At 42.2% G+C, this 16,637-nt stretch overlaps 2 pseudogenes; one reads left to right on the top strand and one right to left on the bottom strand.

Annotated features, from left to right (window-relative positions):
* The first annotated feature begins 678 nt into the window (after positions 1 to 678).
* On the top strand, positions 679 to 8,329 carry LOC112578882 (annotated as a pseudogene).
* A 225-nt stretch (positions 8,330 to 8,554) lies between these two features.
* On the bottom strand, positions 8,555 to 16,230 carry LOC102410334 (annotated as a pseudogene).
* Positions 16,231 to 16,637: the final 407 nt, after the last annotated feature.

Raw genomic sequence — 16,637 nt, 5'->3', positions numbered from 1 at the left:
AGAGCACATTTCTAGGGACTGTGTGTCCAGGTTTACACATGTTAACTTGTGTACCCTTCAGACTGATTCAGTGAGGTAGGTACACCCACTCCGCCCACATTCCAGGTGAGTTACTGAGTTACAAGAGGCAAAGCTCACAAGGCAGAGCTAGGATTTGAACCCAGTCCCATCACACTTTCAAGAACTGCACACACTGCCTCCTGTCATACTCCCTATTTTCCTGGGCTCCTAAATGCTGTCTTTGTTCACCACTCACTACTGTTTATTGCAGTAATAGTAATGATAATGATCACTATTATTCATGGAGCACCTTATCTAGCCAAGGTTAGGCTGGGCTCTCTAATGACATTTCCTTCAGTTAGTTCCCTGAGCAGCTCTTCTAAGGTAATTGAATATCCTAGGACATCCCATTTCTGGCTTCATGTTTAAAAAAAAAAAAAAAAAAAAAAGCAAAGCTCAGATAAGTTAGGGCATTTGCCTGCTGTCACACAATCAACAAGGGAAAAGTCTGCGATGCACACCCAAGGCTGACTCTAAGAGTGAGCTTATTGTGCTGTTATAAATAAAATGCATGGATTTCTCAATGTGTACTCTTTACTTAATCAGTGTTAAAGAAAAATGTTTCTGCGGGCTGTAATAAATAATTATTAAGCATCTGTGTGTCAGGTCCTGGGGATGATGCCCTGTGGTCCTGGCCCTCATGGCCTCAGAGAGTGGGCAGTTATCTCTGTGCCCAAGGAGCGGGAGGGATGCCTGCAGAGCAAGAGCACCAGATGCGCCATCTGGTGGAATGTGGCGGGTAGCCCCAGACATTCCTGATCCCCTCTCAGAACCCTGAAGTGTCAGCGGTCTAGCAGAGAACCACTGTTCGTTTTGTAGTTAGAGGAAAAGGAGACCCTGGGAGAAAATGAATGTCTTGGTAAGAGTCACAAAGAAAGATATTAACAGAGCCAAGACTGGAACCAGATCAGGGTTTTCTCCTTTCTCCTGCACCAGGGGAGAAAGATCCCAGGGTCCCACCCTCCATGAACATGTGGTGTTGCGCCCATCACTGGCTGCAGAGACCTTAGAGATGACTTGGTTCTGCATTGGCAAACATGTAGTGTCTCCAATCTCTCCTCCAGAACCTCTGGAAGACACCACTAATCAATCCTTCCCTCCAAGCCCAGGAGCTTCGTGGGAAGGCATTTTGGCACACCATCCAGGCCCTAAAATCAGAGCCCTACTTGAGACTCCCTAACTTGACCCCAAAAGGGAAACTGGGGCAGAATGAGGAATCATCTGTGCCAAGGGCTATATATCAGCACGCAAGGGTGCTACAGTTTGTGAACATAGGTATACTGTAGATCTGAGACCATTTAAGCTCATTTAGTCTTTACTGAATGCAAAAATAAGAAATGCAGTTGCAATTGGTTTAGCATATTGGCTGCTTAATCTACCCACTACAGCCTCTCCATTAGCCTGTGCAGTGAGGTCATAGTTCAGTTCAGTTCAGTTGCTCATTTGTGTCCAACTTTTTGTGACCCCATGAACTGCAGCATGCCAGGCCTCCCTCCATCACCAACCCCCCGGGGTCTACCCAAACCTATGTCCGTTGAGTTGGTGATGCAATCCAACCATCTCATCCTCTGCCATCCCCGTCTCCTCCTGCCCTCAATCTTTCCCAGCATCAGGGTCTTTTCCAATGAGTCAGCTCTTCGCATCAGGTCGCCAAAGTATTGGAGTTTCAGCTTCAGCATCAGTCCTTCCAATGAATAGTCAGGACTGATTTCCTTTAGGATGGACTGGTTGGATCTCCTTGCAGTCCAAGGGACTCTCAAGAGTCTTCTCCAACACCACAGTTCACAAACATCAATACTTCGGTGCTCAGCTTTCTTTGTAGTCCAACTCTCACATCCATACATGACTACTGGAAAAACCATAGCCTTCACTAGATGGACCTTTGTTGGCAAAGTAATGTCTTTGCTTTTAAATATGTTATCTAGGTTAGTCATAACTTTCCTTCCAAAGAGTAAGCGTCTTTTAATTTCATGGCTGCAATCACCTTCTGCAGTGATTTTGGAGTCCAAAACTATAAAATCTGACACTGTTTCCACTGTTTCCCCATCTATTTCCCATGAAGTGATGGGACCAGATGCCATGATCTTAGTTTTCTAAATGTTGAGCTTTAAGCCAACTTTTTCACTCTCCTCTTTCACTTTCATTAAGAGGCTCTTTAGTTCTTCTTCACTTTCTGCCATAAGGGTGGTGTCATCTGCATATCTGAGGTTATTGATATTTCTCTCAGCAATTTTGATTCCAGCCTGTGCTTCCTCCATCCCAGCGTTTCTCATGATGTAGTCTGCATATAAGTTAAAAAGCAGGGTGACAATATACAGCCTTGATGTACTCCTTTTCCTATTTGGAACCAGTCTGTTGTTCCATGTCCAGTTCGACCTGTTGCCTCCTGACCTTCATGGTTTTCTCAAGAGGCAGGTCAGGTGGTCTGGTATTTCCATCTCTTTCAAAATCTTCCATAAACAGTTGAGAAACTGGAGGCGGAGGAGAGTGAGGTGACCAGACACCAGCAACAATTGTAATCATCAACATTACTGTAGTAACCGTCTTTTAGGGCAGACACAGAATATCCCACACTTCCTCACAGCACCCCTGGGAGAAGAGGCCCATAGTTAGTCTCTACCAGAGAAGCCTGGCAACCTGAAAGGTACAGGAGGGACCCACTTTCCAGTTTCTACTGATAATACTGAGCTCAGAAGCAGAAGTGTCTGCATCAAAGTTACTTAGTAAGTTATAAGACCAGATAGTTTCCATCTCTGCATCACTATAACTAGGTATTGCCCATTGCAAAACCACACCGGAGTTCTTTGATTACATACTTTTTCTTGCAGCCTTTTCTTATTCTTTGAGCTAGTTGTTCCCTTGTTGTTTCTCATTTGAATTATTTTCCATAGAGATTTTCTTAACACTTTTCAAATGTGCCATTCTACATCTGCCATGTCACTTGCTCTATCAAATCCCTCTTTCTCTGCCCATTAGGACTCTGTCCTTGTTCTCCTGTATGCGTCATCTCTTTCTAGGCCTCATGCAAAGCTGTCATTCAGGGACTCATCTTTGCCACTTTCATGATTTATATCTGTATTTTTTCTTTGATTCTAGATTTTCCAATTCTTATTCTCTTCTAAGCTTATTTCGTTTCCATGAGAAGCTCATTAGTGCTTCACTGCTAGATCCTGATGTGCAATCAAAATTTATTGCCTGCTCAGTGGGCTGATTGCTCTGTTGATGTATAAAGTGTATATATTAGTGTGAAGGCAGCCTGGAAAGAACAAGGTCTCCTAGCTGTGTGACTTTGATCCATTTCTTAAACTTTTGATATTTTATTTCCCCATATGAAAATGCAAACATTAGTAATACCTACTTTGTGGAGTCGTTACGAAGATTAAATAAAATAACATAGGCAAATTGTCTCAATTAGTACCTGATGCCTATGAGCTGCTTCTTAAGTTGTGTACCACACTAAATGGAGACTGTTTTTGCAGCTATCTCTCAGCAATTGAAGACTGATTTCACGTTGCCCCAGGAACCCAATACTTCTGAGAAGGTCCACGAGAAAGCTGAGGAATCTAAGAACTTTTTAAAACAAATTATTTCTGGAATTTTTCAAGTAGTGAACAGATTTACGGGGTGAGTTGATGCTTCGTTTGGAGATCTTTGTTCCCGGAAAAGAGAATAGATCTCTTTGGAGACATAAGTTTTACATGAAAGACAGAAAGTTGAATAAACCTAGAATGTTTTCACAGAGGGCTTCCCTGGTAGCTCAGCTGTTTAAGAATTGGCCTGCCGGGGTCCAGCCCCGGCTGATCCAGGGTATTCGAAGCGGGGACGGCGTCGGCGACTTATTTATATTTATTTATTCATCAAAGATTCAAAGAGTAATAAAATGAGGATAGCTCAGTGAGGAAATTCAGTGGAGAAAAGCGGCTGAAATAAGGATAGCTCAGTAGGAAAATTCAGTGGAGAAAAGAAGCTGAGTGGCTTGGTTTACGCGGAAAATCAATATAACCCGTGACACCAGGTTAGCTCTGACCACGGAAGCCGCAGGCGCCCTCTCGAATAGCGGAAGGTGCCCCACCTTAGACACCTTCTCGAGTGGGTCTTAGAAGCCCAGGCAAATAAATGGTCGCAGAGGACATCCGCGCTCCAGATGGACACTCAGCTGGAATTTGGGAGAGAGAGTGACATGGGGAGACCAAGTTTCAGTGAACAAGGCCCGTACTTTATTTTCCAAAGTAGTTTTTATACCTTAAGTTATGCATAGAGGATAATGGGGGAAGGGGTAGAGTCATGCAGCAAGCCAGGCTTTTTTCCTGTAAACTTATCATATGCAAAAGTTCAGGTGATAGACATCATCTTCTGGCCCGGAGGCCTGTTAACATTTTAAGAAACTTATCTTTCTCTAAAGGTGATTATTCCAAAGTCAGGCGCCAGCCTTCCAAAAAGCATTGGACAAAGCTGCATTTTACATTTCTATACACCCATTATATCAATCAATACACTGCCAAGGACACAGTAGGTAAGGAGTATGGAGACTTAGCAGCAAACATTGGCCCAACAAGTGAAAAACCCTTCACCAATACAATTTCTAATCAATCTTTTAACTACTCAAAGGAATCTGTGTTTAGGCAGTTTAGAACATCTCCTGCCTCTCACAGTTGGGAGGCTCTGAACAATCACATGTGGCCGGAAAAACCCATTCAGGCAGGCTAGAGGATTTCCAAAGGAGTTTGTAGGTTGAAACACTGTCACATCCAAGAATTATTAACTGGAGCTGTAAGCTAACTCTTTTTTCAGAGAGAGGTAGTGGGAGACAGCCCCCCGTAAAGTCAGAGGTGTAGGTGAAAGCACAAAGCAGAAAGTAGGCAGACTCTGGTTTTGGGGGTAGATGCTCGAGAATTTCCAGGGGGACTCCTGAGGCTCGATCCCGCCTTTGCGTATGCCGAGCCTCCTTCCTCATGACCTTTGTCATGGGCGGAGTGCCTCACGCTGGCTCCCGGCAGTGATAGAATTCCAGTTGAGCTATTACAGATCCTCACTCAATATGCAATATGCCGGCTCCCAGCATTGGCCTGCAAAGCAGGAGACCCCAGTTCAATTCCTGGGTGGGGAAGATCGACTGGAGAAGAGATAGGCTACCCATTCCAGCATTCTTGGGGTTCCCTGGTGGCTCAGCTGGTAATGAATCCACCTGCAAAGCGGGAGACCTGGGTTCTATATGTGGGTTGGGAAGATCGCCTGTTCCTTCAGAGCAGAAGTGATCTGAGGTCAATTCTACCAGAGCATGGGAAAATTAGATTCAGAGCTGAGGGGTCTGTTTGGATCTCATGAGTTTGGGCTTTCTGCTTCTCTTACTTCTGGGTCAGGATGAAGGTTCTCTTCACCCCCACCTCTACCTGTTTGCTGGTACCTAAAGTCCGTTTCCCAAAGAATAAGACTTTTCTTCTCTGAATATAGCTGAGTATAAAAGTCTGAATGGGACTGTTCTCCTGAGAAAAGTCTTCTCAGGAGAGAAGAAAGTAGAACTCACACCACATAGGTGGCCCCATAGGAAGTCTGGAGTCAAGCAGTTCCAGGTTCTAGTTCTGGCTCTGCAGAAAAACGAATGAAATAATAACAATTGCAGCAACAAATGGATGGTTGTAGAGATATCATATGAAATGGAGTAGGTTTCAGACAAAGACAAATATCATAGACACCACAAATATATAGAAATACAATACAATAGAAAAGAACTTATACAAAACAGACACATGGAGAAAAAGAAAACCAAATTCATGGTTAACAAAAGGGAAAGCAGTGTGGAGGATAAATAATGAGTTTGGCATAAATATATACACGGTACTATATATACAATAGACAACCAGCAAGGACCTGCTATATAGCACAGGGAACTATACTGAGATATTTTGTAATAACCTATAAGGGAAAAGAATCTGAAATAAAAATACCTCTATATCTACATATATCTATATCTGAATCACTTTGCTGTACACCTGAACTTAAAGAAAAGTGAGCATGTTAGTCATTCAGTCGTGTCTGACTCTGCGATCCCATGGACTGTAGCCCACCATGCTTCCCTGTCCACGTTTCTTTAGGCAGGAATGCTGGAGTGGGTTGTCATTTGTTTCTCCAGGGATCTTCCCAATTAGCGATCAAACCTGGATATCTTGCATTGCAAGCAGATTCTTTACTCTCTTAGCCACCATGGAAGCCCCACACCTGAACCTCACTCAACATTGTAAAGCAACTAGATATTAATTAAAAAAAATTAATCTCTGGCACATATTCACCCTTGGAGTCTTGAGGAAAATCACAGCTGTCTGATCCTCAGTCTGCCATGCCATCCAATGGAGAGAATCCAACCCCTGAGCACGGCTCTCATGAAGACCAAAGCAGGCAAGGTCCATGAGGCTCAAATGCTCAGCACAACGCTGACACAGAGAGGATCCCGAAAATGGCTGTCAAGAGGAATGACAAGGGTGAATTGTGGTTTTTGCACAGGGTGAAAATCAGTAACCTGCACATCCTGGATATCACATTAGAAGCGACTTGTAGAAACAGCCCTAAAGTGAGGACCCCCATCACTGCTGACATCAACGTGAAACTGTGAGTATGGCTTAGAATCTGAGGTTTGGGAGATGCAGGGCGGAATAGTCAATGAATCTCCAATCTGGAATCAGGCACTTTTCTTTGCTTCTGCTTTAGTCTCCACATCTGTAAAACAAGGAGGCTTTTGCAACTCTAGAATCCTCACCCTTAAAATGTTCTAAGAAACTTTGCCCATAAGCAAATCTCTTTAAAAAAATCTTCCTTGAAATATATTTTCAAAATCAAAACACTTTCTAATTATGAAATTTGGGAATTGAGGAGACATGAACATTTATAACTCTTTGGCAAAGTTTCCTCCAGCATCATTTTGTCTCTCAAGATTCTCTTAAAAAGCAGTGAACAGTATGGGCCATATAGCAGTGTACAATATGTAATGAAGAACATCTGAAAATTATGTGGAAAATACAATTTCTAACTATTTTAATTACTTTGAAGATACAAAGAGATAGGAAAATGAGGATGTGTAGAAGAGTCTTTATAAATTAAAGTGCACTATGACTTCATCATTCATTAGTTATAAGATCTTGAGATAGTGACTGAACTTCTCTCTACCACATGTTTCCTCATTCTGAAAACAGAGATAATGATAGTGCTTTTTTTTCTCATGGTATTGCTGTCAAGATTAAATGGATTAATCCAGGTAAAATGCTTTCTGGAAATACCTAATGATGGATTTTCCTTAAGAAATGTTAGATCTTATTTTTATTTTAATCATTGGTGTGATACACTATAGAAATTTCACGAGCCAAACCCTTGTAGCCAGGAGAAGAAACTCCTAACTCAAGAATATAGATTCCACAAAGAAGACACATTGTCCATGTGTTGTTCAGTCACTAAGTCCTGTTTGACAGACTTCAGTACACCAAGCTTCCATGTCCTTGTTCATAGAGATCCCATATAATGTCATAAAAGAGAGAATAAGGTGGGCAATATGACAAGACTTCTCCATTTCTGTTCACTGTGAATCTATTTCCCTGCAGGCCTGTGTTGGGTGAGATTGTCGATTTGGTCCTCAAGTTTTGTGTCCACGTTGAAACTGATGAAGAGACTGGTGTCTCCCAGGTGGTCATGGAAGAATGAAGGAATGATCAACACAGTATCTCACTCACCATGCTGGGCAGGTCAGGTCCACACATCTCAGTAGAGCTGTGGGATCTCAGAGGGGCTGGGACCCAAAATTTCAGTCCTATTCCTTACCTGGGAGGGAGCATAGTAATGTAAAGAAGAGGAAGACTCTGGAGTCAAGCTAGCTTTGCCACTTCCTTGTGGTTTTGTAATCAATTTAGCCTCTAGCTGCTTCAGCTTTCACATCTGTAAACTGAGGATGGTAATAATACCTAACTCATAGCCTACTGTGTTAGCCAAATGAGAAAATGAGTGTTTAGCATATAGGCTGCAACATACTAAGCTCTCAGGTAATGATAATATCCATACTGACTGAGACAGGAGTGTTAACCTCTCTGACCATGACTGTGAATTGCTGTATTTCACCTTCAACTTTATGTGTTTTGTTTCATGCTTTTTTGAAGTTATGTTGTTAGATGCCTGCACATTTAACACTGTTATGTCCACTCGAAGAACTGACCCTTCTCATATTACATAATGTCCCTCAATAATAATAATAATAATTCACTGTGTTTACCTTCTTGCCACTAGTTACTAGAGATGGCAAGAGAGTAGTAAATACCTACCACGGGCTCTAATTTCATATTGTCCCCAAATCATCCTCTACCACTGAAAAATTCTTGAAATGAGATCTTGAAAACTTAATCCTCTCCATTTCAATCACTTATCTCTGGTAACCCGCCAAATCTATGTCTTAAACTGTGTGCTTGAAAAAGCATGTTTAGCCCAGGCAAGAGGGTGGAAGGAGAAAGGCTGATCCTGGTCATGGCTGGGAGAGGAGAAGCAATCTGGAAGCTGAAGGCTGGGGAAGGTTGGCCTTGGCAAAGAACAAGGTAGAACCATGAGCAGACGTCAGTGAATCCTGCCTCAACAAGGGATCTGACCACAGGTTGCCTAAGACACCCCTAAAACTAAAGATAGGCTCTGCAGCCTATCGTCGGAGAAGGCAATGGCACCCCACTGCAGTACTCTTGCCTGGAAAATCCCATGGGTGGAGGAGCCTGGTAGGTTCAGTCCATGGGGTCGTGAAGAGTTGGACACGACTGAGCGACTTCACTTTCACTATTCACTTTCATGCATTGGAGAAGGAAATGGAAACCCACTCCAGTGTTCCTGCCTGGAGAATCCCAGGGACCGGGGAGCCTTGTGGGCTGCCGTCTATGGGGTCGCAGAGTCGGACACAACTGAAGCAACTTAGCAGCAACAGCAGCAGCAACAGCCTATCATTACTTGGAAAGACTGAGATGTAAATCCAAATGCCTGAGCCCTGCTGGACCCTGCATAGCCTATAGTCCCAGGGAAACCATCCTGCCTTCTTGGATTCAGTGTCTATATCCACTCTGTGGAATTATCCACTCAGTGTCTAATTCCACTCTACTTCTCCAAACACTCTGGGGGCTTTCTCTCTACTATGGGTGAAAACTCAGGCCCTCCCAGGGCCATCTAGGCTCTACCTGATCTGGGTCTACACCTTGCCCACTCTGCCCTAGATGTGCTAGCTTTTTTTTAACTTTACAATGTTGTATTGGTTTTGCCATATACCAAAATGAATCCGCCACAGGTATACATGTGCTCCCCATCCTGAACCCTCCTCCCTCCTCCCTCCCCATACCATCCCTCTGGGTCGTCCCAGTGCACCAGCCCCAAGCATCCAGTATTGTGCATCGAACCTGGACTGGCAACTCGTTTCATATATGATATTATACATGTTTCAATGCCATTCTCCCAAATCTTCCCACCCTCTCCCTCTCCCACAGAGTCCATAAGACTGTTCTATACATCAGTGTCTCTTTTGCTGTCTCGTATACAGGGTTATTGTTACCATCTTTCTAAATTCCATATATATGTGTTAGTATACTGTATTGGTGTTTTTCTTTCTGGCTTACTTCACTCTGTATAATAAGCTCCAGTTTCATCCACCTCATTAGAACTGACTCAAATGTATTCTTTTTAATGGCTAAGTAATACTCTATTGTGTATATGTACCACAGCTTTCTTATCCATTCATCTGCTGATGGACATCTAGGTTGCTTCCATGTCCTGGCTATTATAAACGGTGCTGCGATGAACATTGGGGTACACGTGTCTCTTTCCCTTCTGGTTTCCTCAGTGTGTATGCCCAGCAGTGGGATTGCTGGATCATAAGGCAGTTCTATTTCCAGTTTTTAAAGGAATCTCCACATTGTTCTCCATAGTGGCTGTACTAGTTTGCATTCCCACCAACAGTGTAAGAGGGTTCCCTTTTCTCCACACCCTCTCCAGCATTTATTGCTTGTAGAATTTTGGATGGCAGCCATTCTGACTGGCGTGAAATGGTACCTAATAGTGGTTTTGATTTGCATTTCTCTGATAATGAGTGATGTTGAGCATCTTTTCATGTGTTTGTTAGCCATCTATATGTCTTCTTTGGAGAAATGTCTATTTAGTTCTTTGGCCCATTTTTTGATTGGGTCATTTATTTTTCTGGAGTTGAGCTGTAGGAGTTGCTTGTATATTTTTGAGATTAGTTGTTTGTCAGTTGCTTCATTTGCTATTATTTTCTCCCATTCTGAAGGCTGTCTTTTCACCTTGCTTATAGTTTCCTTTGTTGTGCAGAAGCTTTTAAGTTTAATTAGGTCCCATTTGTTTATTTTTGCTTTTATTTCCAATATTCTGGGAGGTGACTCATAGAGGATCCTGCTGTGATGTATGTCGGAGAGTGTTTTGCCTATTTTCTCCTCTAGGAGTTTTATAGTTTCTGGTCTTACGTTTAGATCTTTAATCCATTTTGAGTTTATTTTTGTGTATGGTGTTAGAAAGTGCTCTAGTTTCAGTCTTTTACAAGTGGTTGACCAGTTTTCCCAGCACCACTTGTTAAAGAGATTGTCTTTAATCCATTGTATATTCTTGCCTCCTTTGTCAAAGATAAGGTGTCCATATGTGCGTGGATTTATCTCTGGGCTTTCTATCTTGTTCCATTGATCTATATTTCTCTCTTTGTGCCAGTACCATACTGTCTTGATGACTGTGGCTTTGTAGTAGAGCCTGAAGTCAGGCAGGTTGATTCCTCCAGTTCCATTCTTCTTTCTCAAGATTGCTTTGGCTATTCGAGGTTTTTTTGTATTTCCATACAAATTGTGAAATTATTTGTTCTAGCTCTGTGAAGAATACCGTTGGTAGCTTGATAGGGATTGCATTGAATCTATAAATTGCTTTGGGTAGTATACTCATTTTCACTATATTGATTCTTCCAATCCATGAACATGGTATATTCCTCCATCCATTAGTGTCCTCTTTTATTTCTTTCACCTGTGTTTTATAGTTTTCTATATATAGGTCTTTGGTTTCTTTAGGTAGATATATTCCTAAGTATTTTATTCTTTTCATTGCAATGGTGAATGGAATTGTTTCCTTAATTTCTCTTTCTGTTTTCTCATTATTAGTGTATAGGAATGAGGGATTTCTGTATGTTGATTTTATATCCTGCAACTTTACTATATTCATTGATTAGTTCTAGTAATTTTCTGGTGGAGTCTTTAGGGTTTTCTATGTAGAGGATCATGTCATCTGCAAACAGTGAGAGCTTTACTTCTTCTTTTCCAATTTGGATTCCTTTTATTTCTTTTTCTGCTCTGATTGCTGTGGCCAAAACTTCCAAAACTATGTTGAATAGTAATGGTGAAAGTGGGCGCCCTTGTCTTGTTCCTGACTTTAGAGGAAAAGCTTTCAATTTTTCACCATTGAGGATAATGTTTGCTGTGGGTTTGTCATATATAGCTTTGATTATGTTGAGGTATGTTCCTTCTATTCCTGCTTTCTGGAGAGTTTTCATCATAAATGGATGTTGAATTTTGTCAAAGGCTTTCTCTGCATCTATTGAGATAATCATATGGTTTTTAATTTTCAATTTGTTAATGTGGTGTATTACATTGATTGATTTGCAGATATTGAAGAATCCTTGCATCCCTGGGATAAAGCCCACTTGGTCCTGGTGTATGATCTTTTTAATGTGTTGTTGGATTCTGATTGCTAGAATTTTGTTAAGGATTTTTGCACCTATGTTCATCAGTGATATTGGCCTGTAGTTTTCTTTTTTTGTGGGATCTTTGTCAGGTTTTGGTATTAGGGTGATGGTGGCCTCATAGAATGAGTTTGGAAGTTTACCTTCCTCTGCAATTTTCTGGAAGAGTTTGAGTAGGATAGGTGTTAGCTCTTCTCTAAATTTTTGGTAGAATTCAGCTGTGAAGCCGTCTGGACCTGGGCTTTTGTTTGCTGGAAGATTTCTGATTACAGTTTCAATTTCTGTGCTTGTGACGGGTCTGTTAAGATTTTCTATTTCTTCCTGGTCCAGTTTTGGAAAGTTGTACTTTTCTAAGAATTTGTCCATTTCTTCCACGTTGTCCATTTTATTGGCATATAATTGCTAATAGTAGTCTCTTATGACCCTTTGTATTTCTGTGTTGTCTGTTGTGATCTCTCCATTTTAATTTCTAATTTTATTGATTTGATTTTTCTCCCTCTGTTTCTTGATGAGTCTGGCTAATGGTTTGCAATTTTATTTATCCTTTCAAAGAACCAGCTTTTGGCTTTGTTGACTTTTGCTATGGTCTCTTTTGTTTCTTTTGCATTTATTTCTGCCCTAATTTTTAAGATTTCTTTCCTTCTACTAACCCTGGGGTTCTTCACTTCTTCCTTTTCTAGTTGCTTTAGGTGTAGGGTTAGGTTATTTATTTGACTTTTTTCTTGTTTCTTGAGGTATGCCTGTATTGCTATGAACTTTCCCCTTAGGACTGCTTTTACAGTGTCCCAGGGGTTTGGGGTTGTTGTGTTTTCATTTTCATTCGTTTCTATGCAAATTTTGATTTCTTTTTTGATTTCTTCTGTGATTTGTTGGTTATTCAACAGCGTGTTGTTCAGCCTTCATATGTTGGAATTTTTAATAGTTTTTCTCCTGTAATTGAGATCTAATCTTACTGCATTGAGGTCAGAAGAGATGCTTGGAATGATTTCTATTTTTTTGAATTTACCAAAACTAGATTTATGGCCCAGGATGTGATCTATCCTGGAGAAGGTTCCGTGTGCGCTTGAGAAAAAGGTGAAATTCATTGTTTTGGGATGAAATGTCCTATAGATATCAATTAGGTCTAACTGGTCTATTGTATCATTTAAAGTTTGTGTTTCCTTGTTAATTTTCTGTTTAGTTGATCTATCCATAGGTGTGAGTGGGGTATTAAAGTCTCCCACTATTATTGTGTTATTGTTAATTTCTCCTTTCATACTTGTTAGCATTTGTCTTACATATTGCAGTGCTCCTATGTTGGGTGCATATATATTTATAATTGTTATATCTTCTTCTTGGATTGATCCTTTGATCATTATGTAGTGACCTTCTATGTCTCTTTTCACAGCCTTTGTTTTAAAGTCTATTTTATCTGATATAAGTATTGACACTCCTGCTTTCTTTTGGTCTCTATTTGCATGGAAAATCTTTTTCCAGCCCTTCACTTTCAGTCTGTATGTGTCCCCTGTTTTGAGGTGGGTCTCTTGTAGACAACATATGTAGGGGTCTTGTTTTTGTACCCATTCAGCCAGTCTTTGTCTTTTGGTTGGGGCATTCAACCCATTTGCATTTAAGGTAATTATTGATAAGTATGATCCCTTTGCTATTTACTTTATTGTTTTGGGTTCGAATTTATACACCCTTTTTGTGTTTCCTGTCTAGAGAAGATCCTTTAGTATTTGTTGGAGAGTTGGTTTGGTGGTGCTGAATTCTCTCAGCTTTTGCTTGTCTGTAAAGCTTTTGATTTCTCCTTCATATTTGAATGAGATGCTTGCTGGGTACAATAATCTGGGTTGTAGGTTATTTTCTTTCATCACTTTAAGTATGTCTTGCCATTCCATCCTGGATTGAAGGGTTTCTATTGAAACATCAGCTGTTATCCTTATGAGAATTCCCTTATGTGTTATTTGTTGTTTTTCCCTTGCTGCTTTTAATATTTGTTCTTTGTGTTTGATCTTTGTTAATTTGATTAATATGTGTCTTGGGGTGTTTCGCCTTGGGTTTATCCTGTTTGGGAGTCTCTGGGTTTCTTGGACTTGAGTGATTATTTCCTTCCCCATTTTAGGGAAGTTTTCAACTATTATCTCCTCAAGCATTTTCTCATGGCCTTTCTTTTTGTCTTCTTCTTCTGGGACTCCTATGATTCGAATGTTGTAGTGTTTAATATTGTCCTGGAGGTCTCTGAGATTGTCTTCATTTCTTTTAATTTGTTTTTCTTTTTTCCTCTCTGATTCATTTATTTCTACCATTCTATCTTCTAATTCACTAATCCTATATTCTGCCTCTGTTATTCTACTATTTGTTGCCTCCAGAGTGTTTTTGATCTCATTTATTGCATTATTCATATTCTGGTCTTTGACCTGAATGATGGGCTGGGTCTGTTTGGGCTAGTTGGTTCTGCCAGGGGGGCGTCCTCTCCATTTCTTGGCAGGTGGTGGGGCTGGGGTCACTGGCTGGGGCTCTGGCTCAGGTTCAATCTCCACGTCAGGCTCCTCCTCATCCTCATGGTCATCCAAGTCTGGCTCAGCATTTTCACTGTCAGAGGAGTCCTCCTTTTTAGAACATATCTTTCTCTTTCTTCCATGTTTACTCTTCTTTGTTTCTCCTCCATTTTCCCCTTCTACACCATCTGGACCAGCACAATTATCCGCAGGTCTTGCCATAGTATTCCGGCGTGTAAATGTTTTCCCACACTTAGAACAGACAAAGGCCGCAGGGACAAAGTTGGGGTCATGATAGTGTTTGAAGTGCATGTCAAGGAGCTGTTTCTGACGGAAGGTCTTGTCGCAGTGGCTGCAGGCGTAAGGCTTCTCCCTGGTGTGGGTGCGCTTGTGCATGATCATGTGCCTCTCCTGTCTGCAAGCATAATCACACTGATCACACTTAAAGCACTTCTCATTCTTGTGTGACTTCTGGTGCTGGATGAGGGCATAGCACTCATGAAACACAGTATCACAGTACCGGCATTTCTTGCCCTGCTCAATGTAGGAATGCTGCTTTCTCAAGTGGACACCCAGATCACTTTTTCGGGCCATGACAGTGTCACAGTGGGGACAGTGAACTTTGGCCACATTTTCTGTGTGCTTCTGTAAAATGTGCATCTTCATGGTAGCACTTTGGGTAAACCGTGCATGACAAATATAACATTCATAAGGTTTTTCCTCTGAATGGGTTCACATGTGCCTTTTCAGCTTGTATGTGTCCCTGCTGGCATAACTGCACAAGCTGCACGGGAAAGGACGCTCCCCAGTGTGAGAGCGAATGTGACGTTTTAATTTGCTGACTTCTACACTGGCGTAATCGCACGTGGAACACTTAAATGGCTTCTCATGGGTGTGTTTGTAACGACGATGCCGCACCAATTCTCCACTAGTCACAAAGGCCATATCACAGTCTGGGCACTTGTGAGGACAAGTACCTGTGTGTGTGTTAAGGTGATTCCTCAGAAGGGTGACTGTTTGAATGCCCTGCCACAGAGATGGCACTTATGTGGTCTCTCATCAGTGTGACTTTTCATATGCCGATCCAAATTTGAATGCCGTGGACATGTATAACTGCAAAGCTCACACTGGAATGTCTTCTTTACACCTTTCTTTTTAATGTTTGTTGGCTTTGGAGGCTTCATGTTACCAACCACTTTCTCTGCATTAACCTCTGACAGCAGACCCTCCCACTGCTCTTCCTCAAAATCATACACAGACACATCCACATCTTTGCCCTCCTCTGTGTAATGCAGTTTGCTCTTTTTGGTTTTCTTTTCTTTTTTGGGGGGTGGGGGTGGCTGATAGTCTGGGTCTTTTTGCCAACTAGGATCTTCCTGAGGTGGAAGTTCCCCTTGCTCTACGGTCTCCACCTCTCCATTGGTCCCCCGCTGTTACCACTTGAAACCCTTCAGGCAAAGGTAAGGTGTGACATATCACGGGTTCACTTTCTGCAAGGCCCTCTTTAGACACTTCCTTCTCTTAAGCCCCCTGAAGTTCTTCTACTGAAGTGGTAGCAACAGGTACAGTCACAGGAACAGGTACTTGTACAAGCTGAAGCTCTCCTATGTTGATAGGCTGTTCCTCCATATTTACAACATACAAGGTTATAATCTGGGTATCATCCATGGCAGCCTCTGCTTCTGGAGCGACTGCACCCTCCATGACTTCAGTCTTCATCTGAAGAAGGGTAGGATCCAGCTGTTCCATCATCACCATCTGTACACTGCTACTGACGTCCTGGACCACCTCACCACCATCAGTCCGGTTCTGGGGAAGGTGGCAAGCGTCCTCTCCCTGGCCCCCTTCTCGGCGTCTCTGGTAAGTCTTTCTCTCCTTTCCTTTAATGAAAGTTTCAGACTCGTCCACAATGGCTTCAACCGCCTCACCTTCCGTTTCCCCTTCCTCTCCGTGGCTGCAAAGTCAGTTTGAGCAGGGAAAACAGAACTCAGCTCTCAAGCCTCTGGTCAGCAATCTGTCCGCTACTGCATCTTGTTCTTTGGACCCAGGTCTGTAATCATTCTCCGCGCCATACCCCCCGCAGCGCTCGCTCCGCCGCCGCTCCACCGCTCCGGCCACCCGGCGTCCCCAGCCAGCGCCGCGCACCCGCACCGGCTTCCTCCGCCACTGCTGCAGCCGAAGAAGCAGCTCCGCGTACGGTTTAATCGTTCCACAGGCTCGGACACAAAAGGGCGGCGGTGCGGTGCAGTGCTCATTTTTATTTTAATCATTGGTGTGATACTCTATATAAATTTCACATGAGCCAAATCCTTGTGGCCAGGAGAAAAAATTCCTAACGTAAGAATGTAAATTCCATAAAGAAAACA

Source organism: Bubalus bubalis, chromosome 14 (assembly GCF_019923935.1).
Source record: "Bubalus bubalis isolate 160015118507 breed Murrah chromosome 14, NDDB_SH_1, whole genome shotgun sequence".
Lineage (NCBI taxonomy): Eukaryota > Metazoa > Chordata > Mammalia > Artiodactyla > Bovidae > Bubalus > Bubalus bubalis.
Note: the sequence above shows the minus strand (reverse complement) of the source record. Positions and strands in the feature narration are given on the sequence as shown.